The sequence below is a fragment of the Vipera berus genome (assembly GCF_964194415.1).
Source record: "Vipera berus genome assembly, chromosome: 9".
NCBI lineage: Eukaryota > Metazoa > Chordata > Lepidosauria > Squamata > Viperidae > Vipera > Vipera berus.
Window position 1 is genome coordinate 4,166,708 of NC_138212.1, and position 25,498 is coordinate 4,192,205.

Here is a 25,498-nt window from a genome sequence, read left to right on the forward strand (position 1 = left end):
CTTCTTTAGGCCCCTGCAGTTGGGCCTTTGTTCTGGAATTTTGCCCGTAACCTTCCTGCCAAATTTGATGTAGTTGCGTTCCCGTCTCGTTCGACGGCGTTTGACCCGGGTGGATTTTTGTTCAGCGCTTTGTTCTGACAGGGGTACCTTCAGCTCGTGGAATGAAGGTAAAGCAGAGGGTGCGTGTCCTTCTCCCTTGTCGCAAAGATTCATACTGAAAGTAGCTTCTAGAGGGAAGCAAAGAATAAATACTGATGGCTTCTAAAAGACATTTTTCTCCCCTGAAAAACATTCACCAGGTTTATTTTTAGCCTGCCTTTATTTTTATAAAAACTGTAACTCAAGGCAGAAAAAAATACCTAACATTCCTCCCTCCTCCTATATTTCCCTCAACAACAATCCTGCTAGGTTGGTTGGGTTCAGTGGTGGAATTCAGCCAGTTTGCACCAGTTCGGCAGAACCGGTAGCTAATTTTTGGTTGCCCAGGCCCACAATGGACTTTCAGAAGCGGCATCCACACAGAGAACCGGCTGTTCACCTATTTGAATCCCAGCACTGGTTGGGTTGAGAGAAAGTGACTAGCCCAAGGCTTTTCATGCCTAAAGCAGGACTAGAACTCACCATCTCCTAGTCACTGGCTCAAAGTTACCCAGCCAGCTTTTATCCCTATAGCTAGAGCTAGACTTCACCATCTTCTGGTCTCTAGCATTCCCTATATCAGGTCTGTCCAACCTGTGGCTTGCGGGCTGCATACAGCCCTGGACAGCTAGTAATGCAGCCCCACAAGATATAATACAATTTTTTTATTTTTTTTATTTTAATTCCATTTATATCCCGCCCTTCTCCGAAGACTCAGGGCGGCTTACAAGCTTAGCAGTAGCCTTCATTCTATGTATATGCCTGCTTATTAGGGCTTTCACACACACCCCAGCGGCATTATTACAAAGTCAGCTTAATTGCCCCCAACAATCTGGGTCCTCATTTTACCTACCTCAGAAGGATGGAAGGCTGAGTCAACCTTGAGCCTGGATTTACTTATATATATTAACCGTATATTTTATATGTAGCCCATGACCATTTCTCTTCACTCAAAGCAGTCCAGGCAAACTAAAAGGTTAGACACCGATGCCATATATCATTTTTCTTCTTGTGCTCAATAATGGCCAATTCTCGGAAACTGCCTGGATAAGTCCCTGCAGTTTTCTTGGCAAGATTTATAAGATACAATTGTGGAAGACTGATTTCCACCAAAATAAATTAACTAAACATGAAAAGTTCTGCTTTGCTAGTTTTTATTCATAAATCAAATCTGATAGATTTAACGATGTGAAAACATCTCATCCCCATGAAAACAATTTATGTAGGCATAAATTGAACAATAACGGTTTCTTCAAAATGCAAAGCACTCTTATTATTTCATCAGTTTGTATAGTTATACTGTAAGGTAAATCATTATTAGCACATAAAGTAACAGATATGAACATTGGGGTTGAACCTAAGTATACTGTAAATAGTTGCATAAGGCAGCTGGTATTTTTCCAAGTTCAGAATAGATTCTTGGCATTGATATCAAAAAGTCATTTTCAACTACCTCTAACATATTCTGTAGCAATAAAGGAGAATATTTGTAGCACAGGGTTGAGAGATTCTTGATACTGAGTTCGTGCAGATGTTAGACTGGCTATGATGATGTTACCTAAATGTCTGCAAGAAAACAACCAAGCTCAGAGAACACCAAGAACCCCTCAAATTCTGCTGTGCAAGGGAAGCAACCCAAAATGATTCTCAATAAAACAGTAATTCTACTGATGAACTTTCAGGATTTTTAACCAACCAGTTGGAGAGGCTATACCAATTATACTATATTTTTTAGAGTTTTGTTTCTTTGGGCCAATTATTAACATTCCTCTAACAGTTTCCAGAAGAATAGCTATATGAGCCTTGGGCAATTTCCACACATAACCAATTGGCTTTAGAGTGCTACAAGACTCTTTGTAATATTTTTGCATCCCGCCTCTTCAACACTAGGCACCAACACAATTGCAAACTGGATTACATGTAATGCAAGTCAGCCCACCTGCAAATAAACGGCAACTGGTTTTATGAAGAGACGATCTCCAGTCACAGAAAACTGCTCAGCTAGACTTTTTCCCTAACTTCCAGGGCAATTATCGACTGTCCTGTGGGACAGATCATAGAACTGCTGGGATTATTTTTTTTTAAAAAATAATAATCATAAAGTGCTTTGGCAAAATTACTACTTCTGAAAAGAACACCAGAAAAAATGGCGTATCTGTCTCAAAGGTAAAAGAGGCAAGAGAAGACAATGGAGAACTTCCGAGGGGGCTCAAACCCCCTCCTCTTATTCTAGACCCTTCCCACTTTCTAGTATTCCTATGCCCTCCATTTTGGATCCCACCTCACCCCTTCAACTGCCCAAACAGGCCACGCCCTTCGCGGAAGCAGGAAGGGCGGGACAACCCTCTCCAGCCTTTGTGTCTCGCGCTCGGACAGTTACTCTGCCCCTCACGCAACAGCCCGAAGCGCGAGGCAAAGCCTTTAAGTTTTCGCGCGCCTTCTGAGCTTAGTTAAAAAGCCAGCTCTACCACCACCACCCCGCCCCAGCCCATTCGTCACGCCCCTGCTTAGCATGGATTGGTTGCCACGGGCACCGGCCCACGCTAATTGGCTACTTGAGTTAGAGAATTGTTATTATGTCTGTAACAGGAAGTGGGAGAATGCAATTCTGCTCCAGGCATTTATTGCAAGGGGGCTGAACGCAAAATGTGCATACGCAACCTTCTTCCAGCGGTGCCCTTCAGACGTGTGGGTCTGCGACTACCCCATTTTTTTTAAATAGGTAGAGTATGGTGGCTGGGGATGATGGGAGTTGTCATCAGGGAATCTGTTAGAGTTTTAATTTAATTTAATTTATTGAATTTATATACCGCCCTTTCCCGAAGGACTCAGGGCGGTTTACAGGGTATAATTTTAAAAACATTAATACAAAAATTAAGACCAATTTAAAAGGTCGGGGGCAGTCCTAAGCTCCACAGGCAGCTGGTTCCAGAGGGCAGGCGCCCCCACAGAGAAGGCCCTCCCCCTGGGTGTCATCCGCCGGCATTCTTTGACCGGCGGCACCCTGAGAAGACCCTCCCTGTGGGAGCGCACAGGACGAAGGGAGCTTGATGCCGGCAGCAGGTGTTCCCTCAAATATCCTGGACCCAAGCCATATAGGGCTTTATAGGTCATCACCGGCACCTTGAATCTCACCCGGAGGGCAACTGGAAGCCAATGCAGCTCGCGGAGCAGAGGTGTTACATGGGAGTAACAGGAAACTCCCATCACAACTCGCGCGGCTGCATTTTGTACCAGTTGAAGCCTCCGAGTGGTCCTCAAGGGCAGCCCCATGTAGAGAGCGTTGCAGTAGTCTAAACGGGAGGTCACGAGCGCATGAGTGACTGTGCGTAGGGCATACCATACTTCCCCTCCCCCCAAAAAATGACTTTGCGGGCTGCGACATTCGGAGCTGTCAGCGAATGTGGTCCAAAGCCCAGCAAGCAAATAAATTAACGATAATGATGTCAGGTCAATGTTCATATGAAATCATGAACAAATGGTAGAGTAAGCCATTCGCCAGTTTGTGGTGGATTTGTTTTTTATTAAGTCCAAAAAATAGAAAATTCATGCCTTTGTCTCAGGACTTCTAACTGGTGTTCTGTTTGCTGTCAGTTCCCAACAAATCTGATCTATAGACAATATATGGTAGAAGTGGTGCAGCTTTTCTGTTTTCCATCCATACTTGAATTTACAGTATTGCACTTTGCATCTCTTTTAAAAAAAACTTTTAAAAATACTCATAAGTTTCTCAAAGCTGCAAAGTTCAGTTCCTTGGTCCTAATTTCACCACCTCCCCTCCCCCCCACTTATTAGAAGCAATACCAAGCAAATTTTCAAGCATATGTACTACCACAATGGTCCCCCAATTATGTAGGGCAAGCTGTTGGGATGGTATTTTTTTTCCTCTGAGTTAGACATCTTTTCATCTTAGTCTTAGATTGCATTGTTTTCATGTTCATAATTATATGCACAAAATGTGTTCCTAATATTTGTCGTATCTTAGTGAAAAGCAGACCCAGACAGTTGTGAATCTGATTAGAGGAGTACTCTTCTGCAGGTATTTTTAAAGTCGTATGTTCTGAACAACTCATTCTTAATTCTCCTTCTGTATGGTGCATCATCTCAGAACTTAGGTGAGTTTCTGGACTGGGAAGCTAAGTGGATTGAGCCTGGTTAGCACAACCAACAGGGAAGTCAAAGGAAAAAAGGCAATGGACACCCACTTCCGTATTGCTGCCCCCAAAAATTGCAGGGGTGGTGGTGGTCCTTGGTCCTTTCTGAGCTTGGTGGGTTTATGGGGAAGTTTCATTACCCACACAAGGTAACATCAGTGCATAAATACAACCAAGGTCAGAGAGCATCAAGGACTCCTTGTTTCAGCCCTGAGCTACAAATATTCTCCTTTATTGGTAAAATTGCAGTCCACTAAAGCAGGGGTCTTCAAACTTGGCCCTTTTATGACTTGTGGACTTCAACTCCCAGAATTCCTCAGCCAGCATGCCTGGCTAAGGAATTCTGGGAGTTGAAGTCCACAAGTCATAAAAGGGCCAAGTTTGAAGACCTCTGCACTAAAGCTATCTAGTTATCTAGAGCTGAGCTTGGTTTGAAGCAGACTTTGCCTTCTATCAGTTTAGCAGCAAATACAACTTGGTGTCTTCCCAATATTTTGAACTCCAGTTCCTATCGGTCCCAGCTTACACCACTGATGGTAAGAATGTTTAATGAAGTTTGATACATCTGAAAGTGATCTGGTTGCTTGTCTCTTCATTAGACTAATGAACTGCACAGGCTTAGGCTCACCAGATGCTTGCACTGCTCTATTAAAAATGTAGCAGCTGCATTTAGGCAACATCCTAACCTTGATGAGTCTTTTGGGGCATATCATGTTGGGCTAATCCAACCTGTTTAATTTATAATTCAATGTATTCTGCAAATCAGAACGTGAGTTAATTAGATAACCAAGTGAAATACGATATAAAAACCGAGCCATAATAAAACATAGGCTAAAAGATTTTTTTTATAGAACAGCTTATGAAAACACAATTACCTGAACAATGAATGATCCTATATATGCTGTAGTCATCCTAGGACACATATTACCTTTTCCCAGGGCTTTTTTTGTAAAAGAAAAAGGTGCCGGAACTCACACATGTCACACAACCTGCCTTGCCTACCCTACAAGGTTCCATCCAAAAAAGGTGCCGGAACTCCGTTCTGAGCGTTCTATGAGGAAAAAAGCCCTGCCTTTTCCTATGCAGAAGAAAGATAAGCAGAAATACATAATCATCTAAGTTATCAGACTGTGAAAATAATAGGCTCTTGTATTGCAGTATTCTGCACCATTACTGCACAATTACGCTTGGAGTGGAAAGAAGAAATTTTGATAAAGCATCATTTATAATTCTCTTAGTTGATTCATGTGCTTCTCCTATTGTCATATTTGAATTCAGGACTCTGGAAATAAAACTGCTGCCCCATTTGTTGGTTTTAGCAACAATTTTCTTATAGTAAAAATAATACATTTTGTGATTTTAGGCATTTTAAAAGAAGAATAATCGTAAACAATGTTTGCTTATAATCTGGATAAGGTCTATTGGAAAACTATGGCCATTATATTTCCAGAATAGTTTGAATTTGGTGTTTTTTTAAAAAAAAATTACATGCTTGTTATCACTAATACAATTTGCTGGAACTAATAAATTTTCAGCAACCTTGTCATCTAATTTTTTTTATCAATATTTCAGTATTATTTAAACAAAGGAAGTTCATTTACATGCAATTATGAATACCATTATTATCTTTCAGGTAATAAAACTCCAGGATTCACTATAGGGTGATTAATAAATATTTTATTTGATAGCCCCAAAAGAATTATAATGTTGAAATTAATTTTCACATTCATCATTATCACTGTATATCCCTTCAGCTTCTGTCTTTCTTACCTGTATATCTCAACCTTCATCCAGTATTGCCTTATACCAAAATCTAAATTGAAAGGGTCATCATCAGTTTCTCCGAATGGATGATCACACTATAGATGTTAGATTAAGGCTGGACACAAAAGATATCCCAATCTACTGTTAGAATTTAGGATGATTTGCTGGAGATAGGGCAAGATTTCTGAGTTCCAATTGTTTAACATTTACAACAAAAATATTCTTTTTTTCTAAATTAAAAGAGCAAAATGAAAAATACTTGGAATTATTTTAGTTCTATCCAGAGAGGCTATTGGTTCCATCCAGCTCTGGTACTGAAAACAAATGTGTATACAGATAGTCCTTGACTTACAACTATTCACTTAGCGACTGTTTTAAATTACAACAGTTGAAAAAAGTGACTTATGACTGTTTTCACACTTACGACCATTGCAACATCCCATCACGTGATTAATATTCAGACACTTGGCACTGACTCATTTATGATTATTGCAGTGCAGGGTCACCAGGTGATCATCTTTTGCAACCTTCTGACAAGTAAAGTCAATGGGGAAGCCAAATTCACTTAACAACTGTGTTACTAATTTGACAACTATGATTCACCTAATAAATGGCAAGAAAGGTCATAAAATGGGACAAAACTCACTTAACTGTCTTGTTTAGCAACAGAAATTTTGGGCTCAATTGTGGACATAGGTCGAGAACTACCTGTACTTATAGGTTAACATATCTGGAAGGCTATTGGTTTTATATTCCTATTTTACAACCAGTGTAGAGCTAATTGATACAGTGATTAAGGTGTCACCAGGTAAGATTTTCAGTCACGCAAGGTCACTGGGTGATTTTCGAACAGTTATGCTTTCTCAGCCCAAGCACTTCTCAGGTTTAATGAAAAATATGAAAATCGCTATGTATGTCACTTTGAATTTCTGAATATAAGAGAGTATAATGATATCCCTGATATAAATTTTTATTAGTGGCTTTAATGTATTTAGATACTATAAAGTAATTGCACCTACAAAGATTAGTATTGTGCACACAACGGTTTTTCCTGTAACAATCTCTGGATATAAAAATTGGACTTTGAAGCAAAGAATAGAAAGAGTATTGATACTTCTGAACTTTGGTGTTGGAGAATAACAGTTGGAAGGGACCTTGGAGGTCTTCTGGTCCAATCTGCTGCTCAAACAGGAGACCCGATACCATTTCATACAAGGGATTGTCCAATATCTTCTTAAAAGACTCCAGTGATGAAGAATGGATGGTCAGGAAAACAAGGTGGATGGACTCAAATTAAGTACAACAATGAATGTGTCGCTGAGAGACCTAATAAGGGGCCAGGCTGAGGACCAATCATCCTGGAATTGTCTAGTTTTGTAGTTATATTATATGTATATCCTGCCCATCTCGCTATCTATGTGGCACAGTTGCTCAGGAATTCGCATTAACTTGAAGGCACCTCATCAGTCAATCAGGCTGCCCAGATTCATGGCTGAGCAGATGGCTCTAGGAATTTAAGTGATAGTTAATGGCATTAGTTAATCAATACACAATCTAACAAATAAGTTGTATCCTGATTGTGGCCTTGATTGTTATTTGAAATTGCTGGTTAAATGCTTTCACAGTGCTAGTTTTTCCATAAAGTTAAGAGGTAGTTTTAAAAAGTACATCAGAAAGGTTAATTTATTTGGAAATCAGAACCACCCAAGAAATTTGAAAAACTCTACAATTATTTGTATTCTCCACCTGAATGCTCATCTTGGTGTTACAGTGACACCACATGGTTGTCTTGCAATAGTGTAAATCTGTTCTGATTTCAGTTCAAACAAATTCCATTTTGGGGAATTTTAATGTTACCCAGAAAAGATTGCAGCAAGACCAGCTTCTGAAGAAGGTGCAGGGCTGAGCAAACCTCTCCCAACTAATTTTGTTATTTGCTTCGTTCTGGTTTTGTGTCTTTAAATCTTTTTTTAAATTTCTGCTGGGCATTCACTGGATAAACATTGATACTGATGAACTAAGAGCTTTCTTACTCAAGAGGCCATTTTATGATGCACTTAGCTGTAGTTAACCATGGTTTATCCAACCTAACCCAATTTTCTGTGCTTGTGTGACCCAATAAACTAGCCACACAAATTAAATTCTTGCAACACACTAGGCTAACATGCAATCAGTGGCTAAAAACACCATCGTGGAAGCTGCTTCTGCATAGATGAACAGGATGACACCTTTTGCCATCCTCAGTCAACATGGCTGATGGCTTTCCTAGCTGTTACAAATGTTGGAATCCAGTCCCTTTGCAATGCAGCAATTTAAGGATACCTTGTTTAAGGTGAGAGCTGCCTTGCAAATTATGTTGTTAACTCATGCCCCCTAAATAGACTGCTTGGCTGATTTAACATACATTAAACCCAAACCAGAGTGATGCTTCAACCAGTCACCATGAAAGGAAAAAAAAAGATACCCTGGATTTCTTCTAAAGGAACCTCCTTTGTAAATTCTAGTTTTTGAACTAGGTTGCGGTGATGTATGTTTGCATGTGCTTTACACGCGTATTTTTTGAAAACCCATTTGTCACCAATGTAATGCCTTCCAATGTTCCGAATTTCATTCTCCCATCTTCCCCCAGTAGGGGCGATGATGAAAGTCGAAATCATTCGGAAGGCAACAGATTGGAGAAACCGATCTTTGTGATTTATATACATTAGTCACGGATTTCCGTTAACTAGAAATATATACTGTAACCATCGTTACAGTTCCGTTCCCTCAGCGACTAAAATCCCGCTTTCTTCTAATTCTTTCTGCTCTGAGGCGAACTCCGCCATCCCCGCAGCAGCCAAGCGAGAGATTCGGGGCTTTTTTTTCCCCGCGCTTTTCAATAATTGGCCATAACCTGTTCGTGCTTCGCGCTGATTGGCTGCGCGCCGTTTTAGCGGGCTTCTCTTCGAAGGCGGGAAAGGAGCTGGGAAGGGTCTCTCTCATTCCGGGTGGGGCAGGGAGGTTGAAAAGGAGCAACTTTGGGTTGATTTCTGGGTAACCCAATACTGAGGCGGGGGAAGGAAATCTAACATTTAATGGCGAAAAATACTTAACAACACAAAGCCTGATGATTTTGATCCCATGTAGATGATTCCGCTGGGTTGAAGTTGGAGGAAAGATGCCAATGGGGACAGAATCTCAGGGGGGGTGGAGGGAATTGCCATTTGGGGCAGAAGCCCAGGAAAGAGGGCAGGAGAGGCCACCTGAGGTTGAGGGAATAGGGGAGGTAAACCCCTCTAGGATGGAAGTTCAGGGGCTGAGGCAAATGGAGGCTGAATCCCAGGGACAGAGCAAAGATACTTCAAGTGGGGCAGGAGCCCAAGGGCTGAGGGGAGAAACAGCAGATAAAAATGGTATTGCAGGAGAAAAAGCAGCTGAAAGTGAAGGATGTGTTCCTATAGAGAACTTGGAGACTGATCCAAAGATTTGGGCAGGAGAGTCCTTGATAGGAGAAACTACTAGGTCGTCTGATGTTTCAATAAATATGGAGGCAGGTGGGATAAAGAAAGGTACCAAGAAAAAGAATTCTGGAGATAGGAGCAAAAAGCAGACTAATAAGAAAAGTGGACAAAAGTCCAAGGTGAGGGAATAATAAGTGTTTCTAAAACTCCAGAGAAACAGACTGATATGCTCATTTGCCTAGGACTTACTGCTTTTAAAGATGACAAGTTTTTTTTTCAAGATAGGGAATAATTTTTTATATTTTAAAATTACAAGGAATGTGATAGGGTTTAGTATGCTGTGTTATGCAGAGTTATCTGGGAGTAGATATTGTATGTTTGTAGGAATAGAGCTGTGAGTATGGTGACAAAATCAGGAATCTGGTAGCACTTTTTCAGACAAACTTTATTGAAAGACAAGCTTAATTTAGCTGAACTGGAGATCTGAATGTAGAGAAACCTGTAAAGAGGATTCCCAGCTTTGCAAGAAAAGCTGAGAAATTTCTCTGTTCAAGTTTTATTTATTTACCTTATTTAGGGGATATCAGTAAGCATTTGGTTTTTATAGATATATAATTTTGCATCAGTGGCAGTTTTAGACTTGTGCCATTTGGACTTGTAATTATCAAAAAAGCAAAATTTTTATTGGAGAGTTTGATAGTATCATATGCAATGATACTTTAACCCACATTATCAAGTCCTGCAATTAACCTTTTCTACTGAAAATGGTCAGTTAAGGCAATGAAGTCCAATCAAATGTGAATTCAGATAACAACTAAACTGAACCCCGTGAGGTGGGTTGGGCTGTGAAAGAGTGACTATCCTATATATCTAGTCTTTTAAGAGCAATTCCCAATCCATTGTGTCAGATCCACTGATTAATAGCTCTGTGTTGTTAAATGTAAATTAAAATTTATTCAAAATGGTGATAAATTGTAACCCAACTTTGGCATTTGTTTGTTTAAGCAGAAAATGTAATATGTATAACTGTCCTCTTTTGTACTAGGTAGAAGATAGGTTTAAAGAGCTCTCCATCTATTTTCCTAAAGAACAGTGGGCTGAAATGGGAGAATGGGAGAAATTACGTTATAAGAACATGAAACACAATTATGACTTTATGATTCAATTAGGTGAGCAGAATACTAATTATTCACCCATGTTTTGAAACCATACAAAAGGAGAAACATCAAAGAATTCAGATATACATATGTTAAAATCAAGAATTCATGGGAAAATAAGTCACTGGGTGCTGAAATATATTTTCATCCTTTAATTACAGTCCTAACTTCAGCAAAGCCATACCATTTAATACATTAAAATTTAAAGTTTCATCTGAATGGCATAATCTAGAGATTATGGCTATGTACACACAACATCCTAAACCACAAACAGCAAATAATAAGAGGTTAATAAGTGGCCCATGAGGGAAGATATTGAAATTATCCCTAGGAAACATGTGCACAATTTCCTTCCAAATTTGGATACAATGAATTGCCTTCAGCAAATCAATGAATTGATCCACACTATAAGGACATAGCAAAATAGCCATGTTCAATCCTTGAAGTAATAGAGAAGTATGCCAATATAAAATTTAAGGCACAAAATAATCCTGTGTTGCATAAAAAGTCTAATCTGATTGGGTTTTGGGTTTTGCTATTTCTGTCACTTTTAGGTACATTTTAAAAGGACACGTTGCCCAGAATGAGAAAAATTCCCTATTTTCTATTATCAGTATAATTGTGGTTATGCCTTATGCTATCCTCAGCAGAACAGAAAAACATGGAATCAGTAAAAAAAGATAGTGCAGCATTAAACACATTCCCTGAGAAGTGATAATTAATATTTTTATTAGGTCTTCCTACTCCTAAACCAGCATTTATGTATTATGCACGCCAGCCCTTAAAGTCTGCAAATGAAACCTCTGAATCAGATGAGGAATGGACACCAACACTTATAGGTAAGCTATTGAAATAATCTTAATGTAACAAAGATACCTGAAAATTTGCAAGATATTGAAATGTAAAAGAGTAGACTACAATTCTTGCTTCAGAGTGAGGTAACCAACAATAGAGAACTTGCAATCCAAATGCAAAACCATAAAAATTGACAAAAACACATGTTTAAATGCTATGCATGCTATTAATCTTAAAACAGACTTCACAGCTTTTAAGAACTAGTTAAGAAAAATAAATATTTGGTCATAATACCTTTAGTGGCCCTTTAAAGTGGCAACATATAACTAGTGTCGCTTAAAAGGTTGTATTTTATGTAAGTGGAAAAATTGTCATTATAGAATCAATCTGGCAAAATTACTAGTTTTATGTTATTTTGTTACAGTTGCTCAAGATGATACAAATTCATCAAGTCAACAGTACTGTGAAAGATGTGAATCATGTAGCATGGGAGTGGCAGGATGCAACACTTATCAGATAATATTAACTCATATATAGTACCTCAGTCATCCTGTGTTAAGATAGAAAAGTAATAATGCTGGGAATAATGCTAAGAAACATAATTGTAATATACCTAAGGGTCTGTTACAGTGCAAGATAAGTTTTGATTGTAAAACCTCTAATAAAAACTAAAAAGGAACACAAACCTTTACCAAAGGTTCAGCACATTAAATTGTACCTGGAGGTATGAGAGGCAGATAATGGCACAAAACTTTGCTATGCTGTTCAAAACACTAAACCTTTGATTTCATAGGAGTTGGGAAGCATAGAATATATTTTTGTGACAGGGATGTAATCTGTATTTCCCAAATATCTTTGTAAAATAAAAAAAATGTGATTCACTAGCTCCACCTCACTAGTGTCACAGGGCTGACATTAGTCAAGATCGAAGCTGTTATTAGTGGAATCAACATACAATTGATTGGAAACCAAGGTACTGTATTCCTTTGAAGTTCATTGTTCAATGTTTTTTAAAAATGTTTTAAAAATCAAACAATGGAGGTAGTATTCGACTTAAATAGTTTAATGATCACTCAAAGTTTAATGATCACCGCCCTGAGTCCTTTGGGAGTATAGAAATTTAATTAATAATAATAATAAAGTTACAACGGCACTGGAAAAAGTGACATAACAGTTTTCAACATGACTGTTGCAGCATTCCCATAGTCACAGGATCAAAATTCAGTCGCTTGGCAACTTTCTGATATGATAGCTACAGGGTCGTGATCATCTTTTGTGATCTTTGAGGTGCTACTGGAAGCTATAAGAGTAGAATACAGAAATTTAGAATGAATTACTGCTAGCTGCCAGTTCTCTGTACAGGAACATTTAGGAGCAATAGCGAAACATCTTTGCCTTATACAATTTAAACTTTGCCTTTAAAACTGAATGAACTTGGTAGCAGTGCTTCAGATTCAAAAGAAAAAGGTTAGTGCTCAGCATGTTTGGCCATGCATATATACATATTGGCTAACCCTTAAAACAGGTATGTCAAACTGCCAGCCCGTGGGCCGGATGCATCATCCCAAAACTGCGCCCACCCCATTGCCAGCAATGAGGAAAAAGTCGTAATACATCACGCGATGTCATGTGACATTGTGAGTTTGACATGCCTGCCTTAAAGCAACTGTTTATGTTCATATTGCTGCAGCAGAATGCCTTTTTGAAACTTTTCTTTCTATAAAGTTTTTTTTAGTAAAGTAGACAACATACATCCATGTACAAATATGTTCACATTTATGCCTTTGCTGCAGAACTTAATGTTGTTATTGTTAGCTGCAAAGTTGTGTCTGACCCATCGCAACCCCATGAACAACGTTCCTCCAGGCCTTCCTGTCCTCTACTATCTTCTGGTGTCCATTTAAGCTCACGCCTACTGCTTCAGTGACTCCATCCAGCCACCTCATTCTCTGTCGTCCCCTTTTTCCATTGCCCTCAACCTTTCCCAGCATAATTTAGCATATATATATATGCAAAAATAGACTAATCTTAATTGTAAGATACATTGTATTTATTGTGTAATTAATTCATGTGTGTTTTAATCCTACAAAGTGTAATTCTTGGGAAAATTGTTTCGGGACCTGAGAAGGTATCTTAATCCACTTCATCCAATGCAGTGTCTATACTGGAAAATCTGATTAATAAAGCAGATAATTTGATACTGATTTCTATCAGTGTAAACATGATTCAGGTATTCTGTACACATTTACTGATGTCAATTCTTGTTGCCCTTTGGATGTATTCTCCAATATTGGTACTACATATTGTCTGTCTCCTTTCTTCCTCTCTAATATAATAGATCATCCCAATTTTTTTACCAAATCTTCCACCTTATGGTTTGTTAATCCTAAATTCAATTAATGAAATACAATTGTACTGTATAATTCTTGAACTTCTTACTTGGCATGATACAAATTCTGAGAAAAACAATGATTTAATTCCCGTTCTTGTACCTGAGGTTTTGTTGCTTTCCATGGAACTATAGATTACAGTATTGTATTTTATGTGCTATACTTTAATTTTTTAGATTTCCAAACAAAAGCTGTGCCTGAAAAGAAAAAGGAAAGGAAAAAACAACAGAACAAAGAAATTAGCACTTACAGATTACGGGAGAGAGAAAGAAAAGTATACATGGAAATAAATGAACCAAATGATGATGATTACTTATGTGAGAGGCATTTTTAATGATAATTTTTGTTCTTCATTTCTCCTAAACAATTATATATGGTTATAGATTTAATATTTTTTGCTGTGCTTTTCAAATTATTTATTAAACTTTAAAACTATTGTATTAAATAAGCAGGATGCTGTGTGTGTGTATGTGTGTGTGTGTGTGTATTATTTCTCAAAGTTTGTCAGAATTAGCTAAAACAATTATAGATTCTCAATCAGTAGTTCTATTATTAGACTTTTGTTTTTGTGGCACAAGGAGGGGGTCCCCCCCCCCAGTCATTGTCTTGGTGCCAGACCGTGGCCTGTGGGGAACCAGGTCGTGCAAGTGGTCGAGTGGACACAAATCTACATTTCTACAAATGGCACATGCGCAAAACCATCCCCTGTGCCTATGCCCCCCCTCCTGCCACCAGTCTGCAGAGCTGGAAAGCTTGGGGGCTGCTGGCACAAATGGATTCTTGGATTACAAACATAATGTAAAAATAAATTGCTGTTACCTGACTACATTCAAATAATATTGTCATCATGGTTTATATTTTACCATGTAGATGTCAAACCATGTATGCTGATTCCTTCCTTTGATCCTAATTGCTTAGCAATACAGGCTTTTAAAAAAATTTAAGCGTTTTTACATTATCTACCAAGCAGAGGAGGAAAACATAGTAAATAAGTGACGACTGTTGACAAGTTTTTACAGGGACCAATCTACATACGTGACTACATAAACAGGCAAATGTATCATCTGTGCTCTTTGTTTCCACTGGTGTGAAGGATAGTTCTCTTAAGCATTTGAAAGCTGTTTGCTGTATTGGCAAACATTCTTTCACAATATGCAGCATTTCCACATGTATAAATTTCCTATATACAGAAGGAGATTGCCTTTGCCAGGATATTCTTCAGCTTCCCAGTATGGTCTACAGCCTTAGGATTTTCTGGTAATTTTACCTTCAAGTATTAAGTCCCAACCTTCCTTAGTTTACAAGCAGACAAGAATAGCCAACTGCTGTCACTTCCTGAGCTTTGAATGTCAACTCATCTGCTATTCTGTTTAAATAATTAGTAAACAAAAAACGGGCAGGATAAACTTCATTGATATGCAAACATTTCAAGTGATATTATTCATAATGCCTATAGAAAACTGAATTTAACAAAGAGTAATTCATTTGACTGACTCCATATTCACTTATCTCTTCACTTTCTTAGTTTGTGAATATTGCCTGACATTCTTTGTTGATGAGTGTTCTGTTCATGGTCCTCCACTTTTCATCAGAGACACAGCAGCTGAATTAGGACTCGCAAATAGAGCCAGCTGCACTTTACCATCAGGTTTTAGAATTGGCCTTTCAAGTATCCCCAGAGCTGGTTTTGGAGTCTGGAATGAAAGGGAAACATTGTCTCCAGGAATTCATTTTGGACCATATGAAGGGACAAGGACAGAGGAAGAAGCAGCAGCAAACAGTGGCTATTCCTGGCTGGTATGATAACAGTTCTTGGATTTTACAGCAGTTTTGTATAATTTCATTTTCATTGAGTAAACGTAATTTGTGTTACAGTACTACGTGGCTTTATAGGTAGTCCCTTATAATTACAACTGGGATCACAATTGTGATTGCTAAGCAATGAGAGCAGGAAGATGGTGAAGATCAGCATGGGTGGTAGATCACAGGGTAGCAGAGGGCCAAAAAGGAATAGATGCAGGGAGAGAGATAGGCGGGTGGGGAGAATTGAAGCACTCCTGAGGTCATAAGTATGGGAACTGCCAAGCATCTGAATTTTTATCTCATGACTGTAGAGGTACTGCAAAATCTATAACTTTGGACACAGGATGTAAGTCCTTGTGCTTAGTGTTTTTCCTTTAAATATGCTAGTCTAAAAAATATGTTGAGACTAGAAAGAGTGCAGGGAAGAGCAACAAGATTAGGGGACAGGAGGTTAAAACATAAAAAACAGTTGCAGGAATTGGGTATGCCTAGAAGAACTACGGCTGACATGATAGCAGTATTCTAATATCTAATGGGCTGCCACAAAGAAAAGGGGGCCAACCTATTCTTCAAAACACAAGAAGGAAGCAATGGATGGAAACTAATCAAAGAGAGAACCAGCCTAGAATTAAGGAAAATTTTCCTGACAGTGAGAAGAATCAATGGAATGACTTGCCTCCAGAAGTTTTGGATGCTCCAGTGCTGGAGATTTTAAAGAAGAAATTGGACAACCTTTTGTCTGAAATTGTATAGGGTTTCCTGCCTGAGCAGGGGGTTGGATAAAAAACCTTCAAGGTCCCTTCCAATTCTGTTATTCTGTTAACATGAAAACAGCGTTTTCTCCATTGTGATGTGTGGCCATGGAAATCCCTCTTTAGAGAAGCTGTATTGATTTATTGCTTTGGGTAATTTGCACTTCTTTGAATTAAGCAAGTTGAAACCAATATTTTGTTAAATATAAAATAGGGAAATGTTTTGATATTATTTTCTTATCATTTACTAAAAAGTGATAACATTTAGTAAATCTTCCCCATTTACTAGAGATTAATTAAGGCAAGACATGTCATTATATTATTACCATATTACAATGAAATTGTATTCATTATTGTGTCAATTCCCCAATGACATACATAGTTTATGTTCGTTATAATTACAGATTACCAGAGAGCAGAATTGTTACATTTACGTTGATGGAAAAAATGAAACTAATTCCAACTGGATGAGGTAAACGTTTTGATAAAATTAAAGAGACTTTTGTATAATAGTATTTTAATAGTATTGAAAAGACCTATAGCACAAGCTAAATTACCGTACCTGATTTTAATGCCATGGAATACAGCTGTACGGTACTATGTCAACTTTGAATATAAAAGGATGTTTCATTGATCTATTTGAAATTCCAAGTAAGTTATCTTATAGTCACAGTTGTACAAGTTTAAATTATAAAAAACAGAAAATATTTTGCAAAGCACTTGGTATAATTATATAGAGACAGATAAGTCAAAACTAGAACAGCATATTTCTGCCCATTCAGCCATATTTGCATTATACATTGTACAATGAAAATTGCTTCCAATTTCTTTGATAAGTGCAATATGAGGCTCATCAAAAGCTTTCAATGTGAGAAACCATGACATTTTGCACAAAGGAAATTCCTTTGTTCAAGTGGACTAATGATTAATAATAGAGGTAGATCAATGCAAGGAAATGAGTTATGGTATCAGAAAATATGGATAGATATTGAGTAAAAATTTGAAGAAATGTTCAGTTTGTACAATCAGGATATATAGTAGCTTTCAAAATGTACTGGAATTTTAATACTTCTGTCCACAAATTTTATTGTGTCTTTTTTAAGGGAAATAATTCTGTATACCGGTAACTATAGATGCTCAATAGATTTCACTTCCCATGTACATAAAACTTTTTCTCTGTTTACAAAAAAGTGATCTTTACCTGAGAAAGTACACAACTGGAAAAATGATACATAAATGTTCCAATTTAGCTTCCTTTGGTCTTTCTGTAGCTGAAAAGAACAGTTTGACTACAGCTGAATAACAGCTGTTTGTTTTGGCAGGGGTCTATTCTCCAAGCTTGCTATTTAGCTCCCAGACATTTCATTACCAAACTAGGTAACATCTTCAGCAGCATTTTTGGGTGAAGTGTCTTGTTTATATAGGTCAGTTGGTCTTGTGATTGGTTGCTGTGAGACGCAGAATTCAACTGGTGAAGGGGTGGTAGAAGTCTGGCATTCTACCAATGGGTCCATCAACAAACACATTGACTAAGAACCAGTGTACAAACCAATAAGGAAGCGGAGCATCTGAACCACCAATTTATTTATTTATTTTATTTTATTACATTTATATACCGCCCTTTCCCGAGGGACTCAGGGCGGTTTACAGGGTAATTAAAAACCAAAAATACAAAAGTTAAAAACCAAATTTAAAAAAGATTAAATTTATCCCTGTATAAATAAAACCCCAATTAAAATAAATTAGTCCTCAGCCTGGGCCAGAGAGCTCGAAGAGCCAGGTCTTCAGGCCCCGGCGGAACGAACGGAGGTTGGGGGCAATCCTCAGCTCCACTGGCAGCTGGTTCCAAAGGGCAGGCGCCCCCACTGAGAAGGCTCTGTCTCTGGGTGTTACCCGCCGGCAATCTCTTACCGGTGGAACCCTGAGCAGACCCTCCCTGTGGGAGCGCACCGGACGAAGGGAACTTGATGCCGGCAGCAGGTGTTCCCTCAGATATCCCGGACCCAAGCCATGTAGGTCATCACCAGCACCTTGAATTTCACCCGGAGGGCAACCGGAAGCCAATGCAGCTCGCGGAGTAGAGGTGTTACGTGGGAGTATCGGGAGACCCCCATCACAACTCGCGCGGCCGCATTCTGCACCAGTTGAAGCCTCCGAGTGGTCCTCAAGGGCAGCCCCATGTAGAGAGCGTTGCAGTAGTCCAAACGGGAGGTCACGAGTGCATGAGTGACTGTGCGTAGGGCATCTTGGTCCAGGTAGGGTCACAACTGGCGCACCAGGCGAACCTGGGCAAAAGCCCCCCTGGTCACGGCTCCTATATGGTCTTCAAAATTGAGTCGTGAATCCAGGAGGACGCCCAAGTTGCGAGCCCTATCAACGGGGGGGTAACACCTCACCCCCCATCGTTAGAGGTGGAATAACTTGGTTAACCTGAGATGCCGATATGCACAGCCACTCAGTCTTGGCGGGATTGAGATGAAGCCTGTTTCTCCCCATCCAGACCTGGACCGCCTCCAGGCACCGGGACATCACGGCGAGGGCATCGCTGGGTTGGTTCGGGGTGGAAAGAAAAAGTTGGGTATCATCAGCGTACTGATGATACCCCACCCCGAAACCACGAATGATCTCACCCAGCGGCTTCATATAGATGTTGAACAGGAGGGGCGAGAGAACCGACCCCTGAGGAACTCCACAAATGAGAGGCCTCGGGGCGGATCTCTGCCCTCCCGTCAACACTGACTGCGAGCGGCCCAGGAGATAGGAGGAGAACCACCGTAAAACGGTGCCTCCCACTCCCAACCCCCTGAGACGCCACTATCCCCTCATCAGCTGAATTCTGCATTTCATAGCAAATACTTTGGTCATAAAACAACTGGGAGCTAAACAGCAAGAGAACTGAGTGTCAAAACGTACAATCCGAGCTATGAATATTCTCAACAATTTCTAACAGTTATTTGTAATATTAATGGCTAAATAATACAAAATAGTAATATTAGTATTTCATATACTATGTATTGTCTCCATTGTTTTCCTTATGAATATAAGTGATCTGGATTTCTAAAAATTTTAGTCCTTCATTTTGGCCATCCCCTAGGCCAGGTGTAGGCAACCTCGGCTCTTTTATGACTCATGGACTTCAACTCCCAGAATTCCTGAGCTGACTCAGGAATTCTAGGAGTTGAAGTCCATGAGTCATAAAAGAGCCGAGGTTGCCTACCCCTGCCCTAGGCCTAGATTATTCTACATTTACTGGGGATAATTTTTAAATAAGTGTATAAATATTCATCCCTTCATGACCTGAGAAGTTCCCCAGAACTTCTTGGTTTCAGTTTTGTTTAAATCATCCTAAATTCAAGCACATGTTTATGCTATTATCAATGTACAGGACAAAATTTAAAAGCAGGTTGTCACTTTCCAGATTTGGGAATATTAGAACTGGTCTCAAAAAATACCTCTTTGATCAACGGATTTTGTTCAGCGACCAAAATCGCTGTAACTCTAAATATGCTATTATCTCACTGATACATTTCGCTCTGCAAGGGCAAAAATTAAAAATACAATTTTGGGATGGGGGGAAGACTGATAGTAATACTCTAGGGTTGCGACTATAGCACAATTGTATGTATGCATGTATGTATTTGATTTACAATATATACCATCTTTCATTTAGTATTCCTCACTACAATAATATTGTGAGGTAGGTTGGACTGAGAGAGAATGACTGGCCCAGATCTATCTAATTTCCTAGTTTCTTTTGATGACATCTTTTTCTTTTAACATCAGTCACCCTTTTAACAATAGGTATGTTAACTGTGCCAGAAATGAGGAAGAACAAAATCTTGTTGCTTTCCAATATCATGCAGAAATATACTACAGAACATGTAAAGTAATTCAACCTCAAACTGAGCTCCTGGTCTGGTATGGAGAAGAATATGGAAAGGAACTTGGCATCAAATGGGGATCTAAATGGAAATCACTAAATGGTATAATGCTAGATGATTCATTACTTAAATTAATAATGATAGCTCTAAACCAGAGGTTCCCAAACTTAGTATCCAAATAAGTATCTAATTTTTCTATGGCCCCTTTAGTGTCTAGTAATTTAAGATCCTAGGCCAAAATATTGTCAAAATACTGGCTTTACAAATGAAATTGCAGCACTAAGCCATAAGATGCCAAGGAACAATTTCACATAGTCAGTGTCTGTTGATACAACTGATGTTTTGACATGCTGTTAGTGTGACTTCCAGAATTTTGCCAGTTCTTATTCCACTTTTAAGTCGCATTTTATTTGAAGGATGAGAGATAATTTGTACTTGCACTATTACTGTATAGTAACAACAATTAATAGCTATTATGTTAAAATTTGGCATTGGTTATATTCATAATATGAGTATTGATCCATGGCTCATATTTTTTTCCTTCAGTAAGCTTATTTTTAATAGATGAGAAAATTTTAAAAAAATTAAAGTCCTGCCGTTGTTTTCCCCTCAAACAAAGATATTGAAAGCTATTTTAATAATGATAGAAGGAAAAATATATATTACATTTGTTTGGCTCTACACACTACCAATTTTTGTGTAATCTTTTACTGCAATTATATTATTTTCATTTTTTCTGCCTTAACCAGATTTGACAACTATGCTGTTACATATGTTGGTTCATCAACAGAATAAAAACTAAATAATAATATTGGAGGCTACAGTAGGAATGCCTTTTAATGCCTTTTAAATATTTTTCCATATAGAAAATAAAACCTAATCAGAAGAAATTCTTGTTCACAATAAATTACCTTTTGATGGAGATATATTAATACATATATTTTAATGTAGAAATCTTTATAAGAGGGCCTTGCAAATTCAGTTTTTTTCAGTCCAGTCTATCTTTTCATTCTGCTGAGTTCAAATGTAGTTTTAACAACATGTGTAAAATCTTCCAACAGAGAAGTTATGGCTAAAAAGAATTAAAATTAAATTATTAATTAACAATTACCTTTATTTCTAAAACCCATTTTTATACTGCATGGGTAACTGCAAATTATCTAACTATATAATAAGTATAGATATAATAATAGTGAACTTTTTAATGTGAAAGAAAAGTTATAAACTCTAAAGTGTACTTTTTTCATTGCTGGGCTGTCAAAAAGAAATTCTTCTCAGGTAGAAATTATAAATCATAGAAGATTCTTCATAGAAATAGTCCTATATGTTTTTGCCAATAATTTTGCTTTTTCTTTGCAAGTAGTTCACAAGCAGAATTCATACCTGGTGAAGAAGCAACAAATAGTTTGCCATCAGTGTCCCAGCTGTGAAACAGCATTTACTTGCAAAGATTATCTCACCCGCCATATGAAATGGAAGCATTCTGGATTTATAATACTTGCTGAAGAAACGGAAAAAATACTAACAGAAAAATCATTACCCAAAATAAGAACTTATGCTTCCTACCAAGTTACGGTGAAATATAGACTACCAAGCAAAAGGAAAAAAGGTAAAGATGATGACATTCTTTTTTTGAAAGATAGAAATAAAGAAGCAGAGAATAAGAATCATAAAAACAATGGGAAAAATCATTTTCAGCTGGTTACTCACAATCAGTCACGTAGAGGAAAACCATATTTATATAAACATGTAAAAAAGGTTGATGGATCATTACTATGTCTGATCAGACAGAAGCAGAGTTGTACAGGGAAGAAGTCTTATCCATGCAGAAAATATGGGCTAGGTTTAAGCCAAGCATCAGGACAATCCACTCGGAAACAAACACATGTAAGAGAGGAGACATACTCATGTAAGGAGTGTGGCAAAAGCTTTAGCCAATCCGTTCACCTGGCCACTCACATGCGGACACATACAGGAGAGAGGCCATATTCATGTAGGGAGTGTGGCAAAAGGTTCACTGCCTCATCAAGCCTGGCCACTCACAAGCGGACACATACAGGAGAGAGGCCATATTCATGTAGGGAGTGTGGCAATAGCTTTAGCAAAAAGGCAAACCTGACAACTCACAAGCGGACACATACAGGAGAGAGGCCATATTCATGTAGGGAGTGTGGCAAGAGCTTTAGCCAAAAGGGAAACCTGGCCACTCACAAGCGGACACATACAGGAGAGAGGCCATATTCATGTAGGGAGTGTGGCAAAAGCTTTAGCAAAAAGGCAAGGCTGACAACTCACATGCGGACACATACAGGAGAGAGGCCATATTCATGTAGGGAGTGTGGCAAAAGCTTCACTGACTCATCAAACCTGGCCACTCACAAGCGGACACATACAGGAGAGAGGCCGTATTCATGTAGGGAGTGTGGCAAGAGCTTTAGCCAAAAGGGAAACCTGACAACTCACAAGCAGACACATACAGGAGAGAGGCCATACTCATGTAGGGAGTGTGGCAAGAGCTTTAGCCAAAAGGGAAACCTGACAACTCACAAGCAGACACATACAGGAGAGAGGCCATACTCATGTAGGGAGTGTGGCAAGAGCTTTAGCCAAAAGGGAAACCTGACAACTCACAAGCAGACACATACAGGAGAGAGGCCATACTCATGTAGGGAGTGTGGCAAGAGCTTTAGCCAAAAGGGAAACCTGACAACTCACAAGCAGACACATACAGGAGAGAGGCCATACTCATGTAGGGAGTGTGGCAAGAGCTTTAGCCAAAAGGGAAACCTGACAACTCACAAGCAGACACATACAGGAGAGAGGCCATACTCATGTAGGGAGTGTGGGGAAAGCTTCACTGTCTCATCAGTAATGCTCCAAGTACATCCCAGTATTCATCAAGCTTGACATATTGATCAACCGTCAAATAGTGTTACTAAATATATAAATATAAATTATGAAGTATTTTTGAAATGAGCAATCTAACACATCTTCAATAAAGAATATATCAAAGCCATAGATTTTGAGTCATAAAATAGTTTAATTTATTAAAAAACTAGTTGACATTAAGAAACCATAGGATTACAATAGGGCATTGATTAAAACTGTCAAATGTTGAAGTTATCCCATGAAAGTTGTTGGCACCTACTAAAGCCAAAATCCATTGTTTTTGGAATTTATCCCACCACCACTTGTTTTTGCTACTGTTCGCTCTGGAAAAAAACATGGTATTTGTCTGAAGTATAAGTAAAGCTATGTTATCCCTTAAAGAATGGGAAAGTATTAAAATAGCAAATAAACAGTGAAGAGAAACATTGCAGTGTCCATGTCGTTCCAGTCTTTTCCTTTTAATTTTTTTTTCTTTTTGCAGATGTCATAAGAATGTTCTACCAGGGAGTACTGTTGCTGGACATCTAGACTTCCTATATTTTATTTCTTCATATAAATATGACAAATATTGTCATCCATTTATGTTTTTGCAGGGGAATGAGGCATTTGTTTATTTTATTTTACCAGGTTTATATTTTAAAAAATATTGTACGCAGCTACTCCAAATGTTGGATGTGTGGTGACATTTTTCTTTGTTTCTTTAATGAGAACGTACACACTGAGGCGCCTTCTCGTGAGGGGAAGCGCGGAGAAGCGCGGGCGAGGCTCCCGGGCTCTTGCCGGCGGGACGCGGGGAAGCGGAGGGCGGCCGGCCTCGCCCGAGCTGAGGCGAGGCGGCGTGGCTCCTTTTCCCCGCCAAGGAGGACACCCGGAGGGAGAAGTTCCCTCCTCAGAGCCTCCATCCCCAACCGCCAGCGGCGGCCATCTTGAAGAGTCGCCCGGGCGAAGATGGGGCCTCGGCCGGGAGAAGCGGCGGCGGCGACCCGCCCCAGAAAGGCCCGGCAAGCCGGGAGCACGTAGAAGGGGACTCCAAGGCCAGGCTGCGGGAAGAAATCTGGGAGAAAGAGGGGGAAATGCTCGGGGCCCGTTTCCGTCTGCAAAAGCGAATACTCTTTAACGCCGGCGAAGCTGGTTTTCGGTGGAAAGATCCACGCGCCGCTGGGCCTGCCTCGCTTTTCGGTCGGCCTCGGGTTGCGGAAGAAGGGCGGCCTGCAAAGCCTCCCCGGGGAGACCGCGGAGCCGGCTTGTAAAGGCGCCTCGCGGCTTAGGGCGAAAAAAATAGCCGGGCCCACGTATAACCTTGCTTTAAGGGAGAGCATTAAGTCAACGTTGGGGATAGGAGAGAAAAAGATGTTTTTGCTTCAAGTCGGTCTTAGGAAGGGGCCGTAGCTAGCCGAGGCTGTGCAAACTCATCCTAGCCTGCGGAGTAGGAGAGGATTCCTGTGGCAATGGGAGAATTGCTATGGAAGATGGCTCTAAAATATAAGATCGCTCTTTAAAAATTGAGAATTGCAATACAAGATGGTTCTAATATATAAGATCGTACTGTAGAAATTTAGAGTTGCAATACTTGATTTGTGCTTAGATTGTAAGCCGCCCTGAGTCTTCGGAGAAGGGCGGGATATAAATGGGATTAAAATAAATAAAATAAATAAATACTAGATCGTTTTGCAGAAGTGGAGAATTGCAATGGAAGATAAGTTTTAAAATACAAGATGGTTCTATAGAAGTGGAGAATTGCAATGCAAAATGATTCTATGGAAGTTTGAGAATTGCAGTACAAAATCCTTCTATAGAAATTGAGAATTGTTTTGAAATCTTGGCAGGTACAAGCTACTATGTAGTTTGTTCAGTCTGGTGTGAAAGTTTGGAGCTTACTATGTATCTTTAAGATCAGAAGGTCGGCAGTTTGGCGGGTCGAATCCCAAGTGCTGCGTAACAGAGTGAGTGCCTGTTACTCATCCCAGCTTCTGCCAACCTAGCAGTTCGAAAGCACGTAAAAAGGCAAGTAGGAAAATAGGGACCACTACGGTGGGAAGGTAACAGCGTTCTGTGCGCCTTTGGCGTCTAGTCATGCCGGCCACATGACCACGGAGACGTCCTCGGACAAGTGCTGGCTCTTCGCCTTTGAAACGGAGATGAGCACCGGCCCCTAGAGTCGGAAACGACTAGCACACATGTGCGGGGGAACCTTTACCTTTTTACACACTACCAATTAGCACCATCTACAATAAGACTTTTCTACAAATATGAGATAATCTTTTAAATGTTCAGAGGAGAAAATGTTAATTTGAAATACAGTTTATGGATGTGCCTTTTTTTATACAAATTGAGA

General features: G+C 39.3%; 1 long non-coding RNA gene across 2 annotated transcripts; it reads left to right on the forward strand.

Moving 5' to 3' along the window:
- The first annotated feature begins 12,389 nt into the window (after positions 1-12,389).
- Positions 12,390-25,445, forward strand: LOC308672105. Of its 2 annotated transcripts, none has more exons than XR_014027345.1 (7): positions 12,390-12,421; positions 14,015-14,155; positions 15,364-15,635; positions 16,798-16,865; positions 20,257-20,376; positions 21,635-21,883; positions 23,645-25,445. It is a non-coding gene; the product is annotated as an uncharacterized lncRNA (long non-coding RNA). The 2 variants fall into 2 exon arrangements; XR_014027346.1 differs by having other exon boundaries at positions 21,638-21,883.
- Positions 25,446-25,498: the final 53 nt, after the last annotated feature.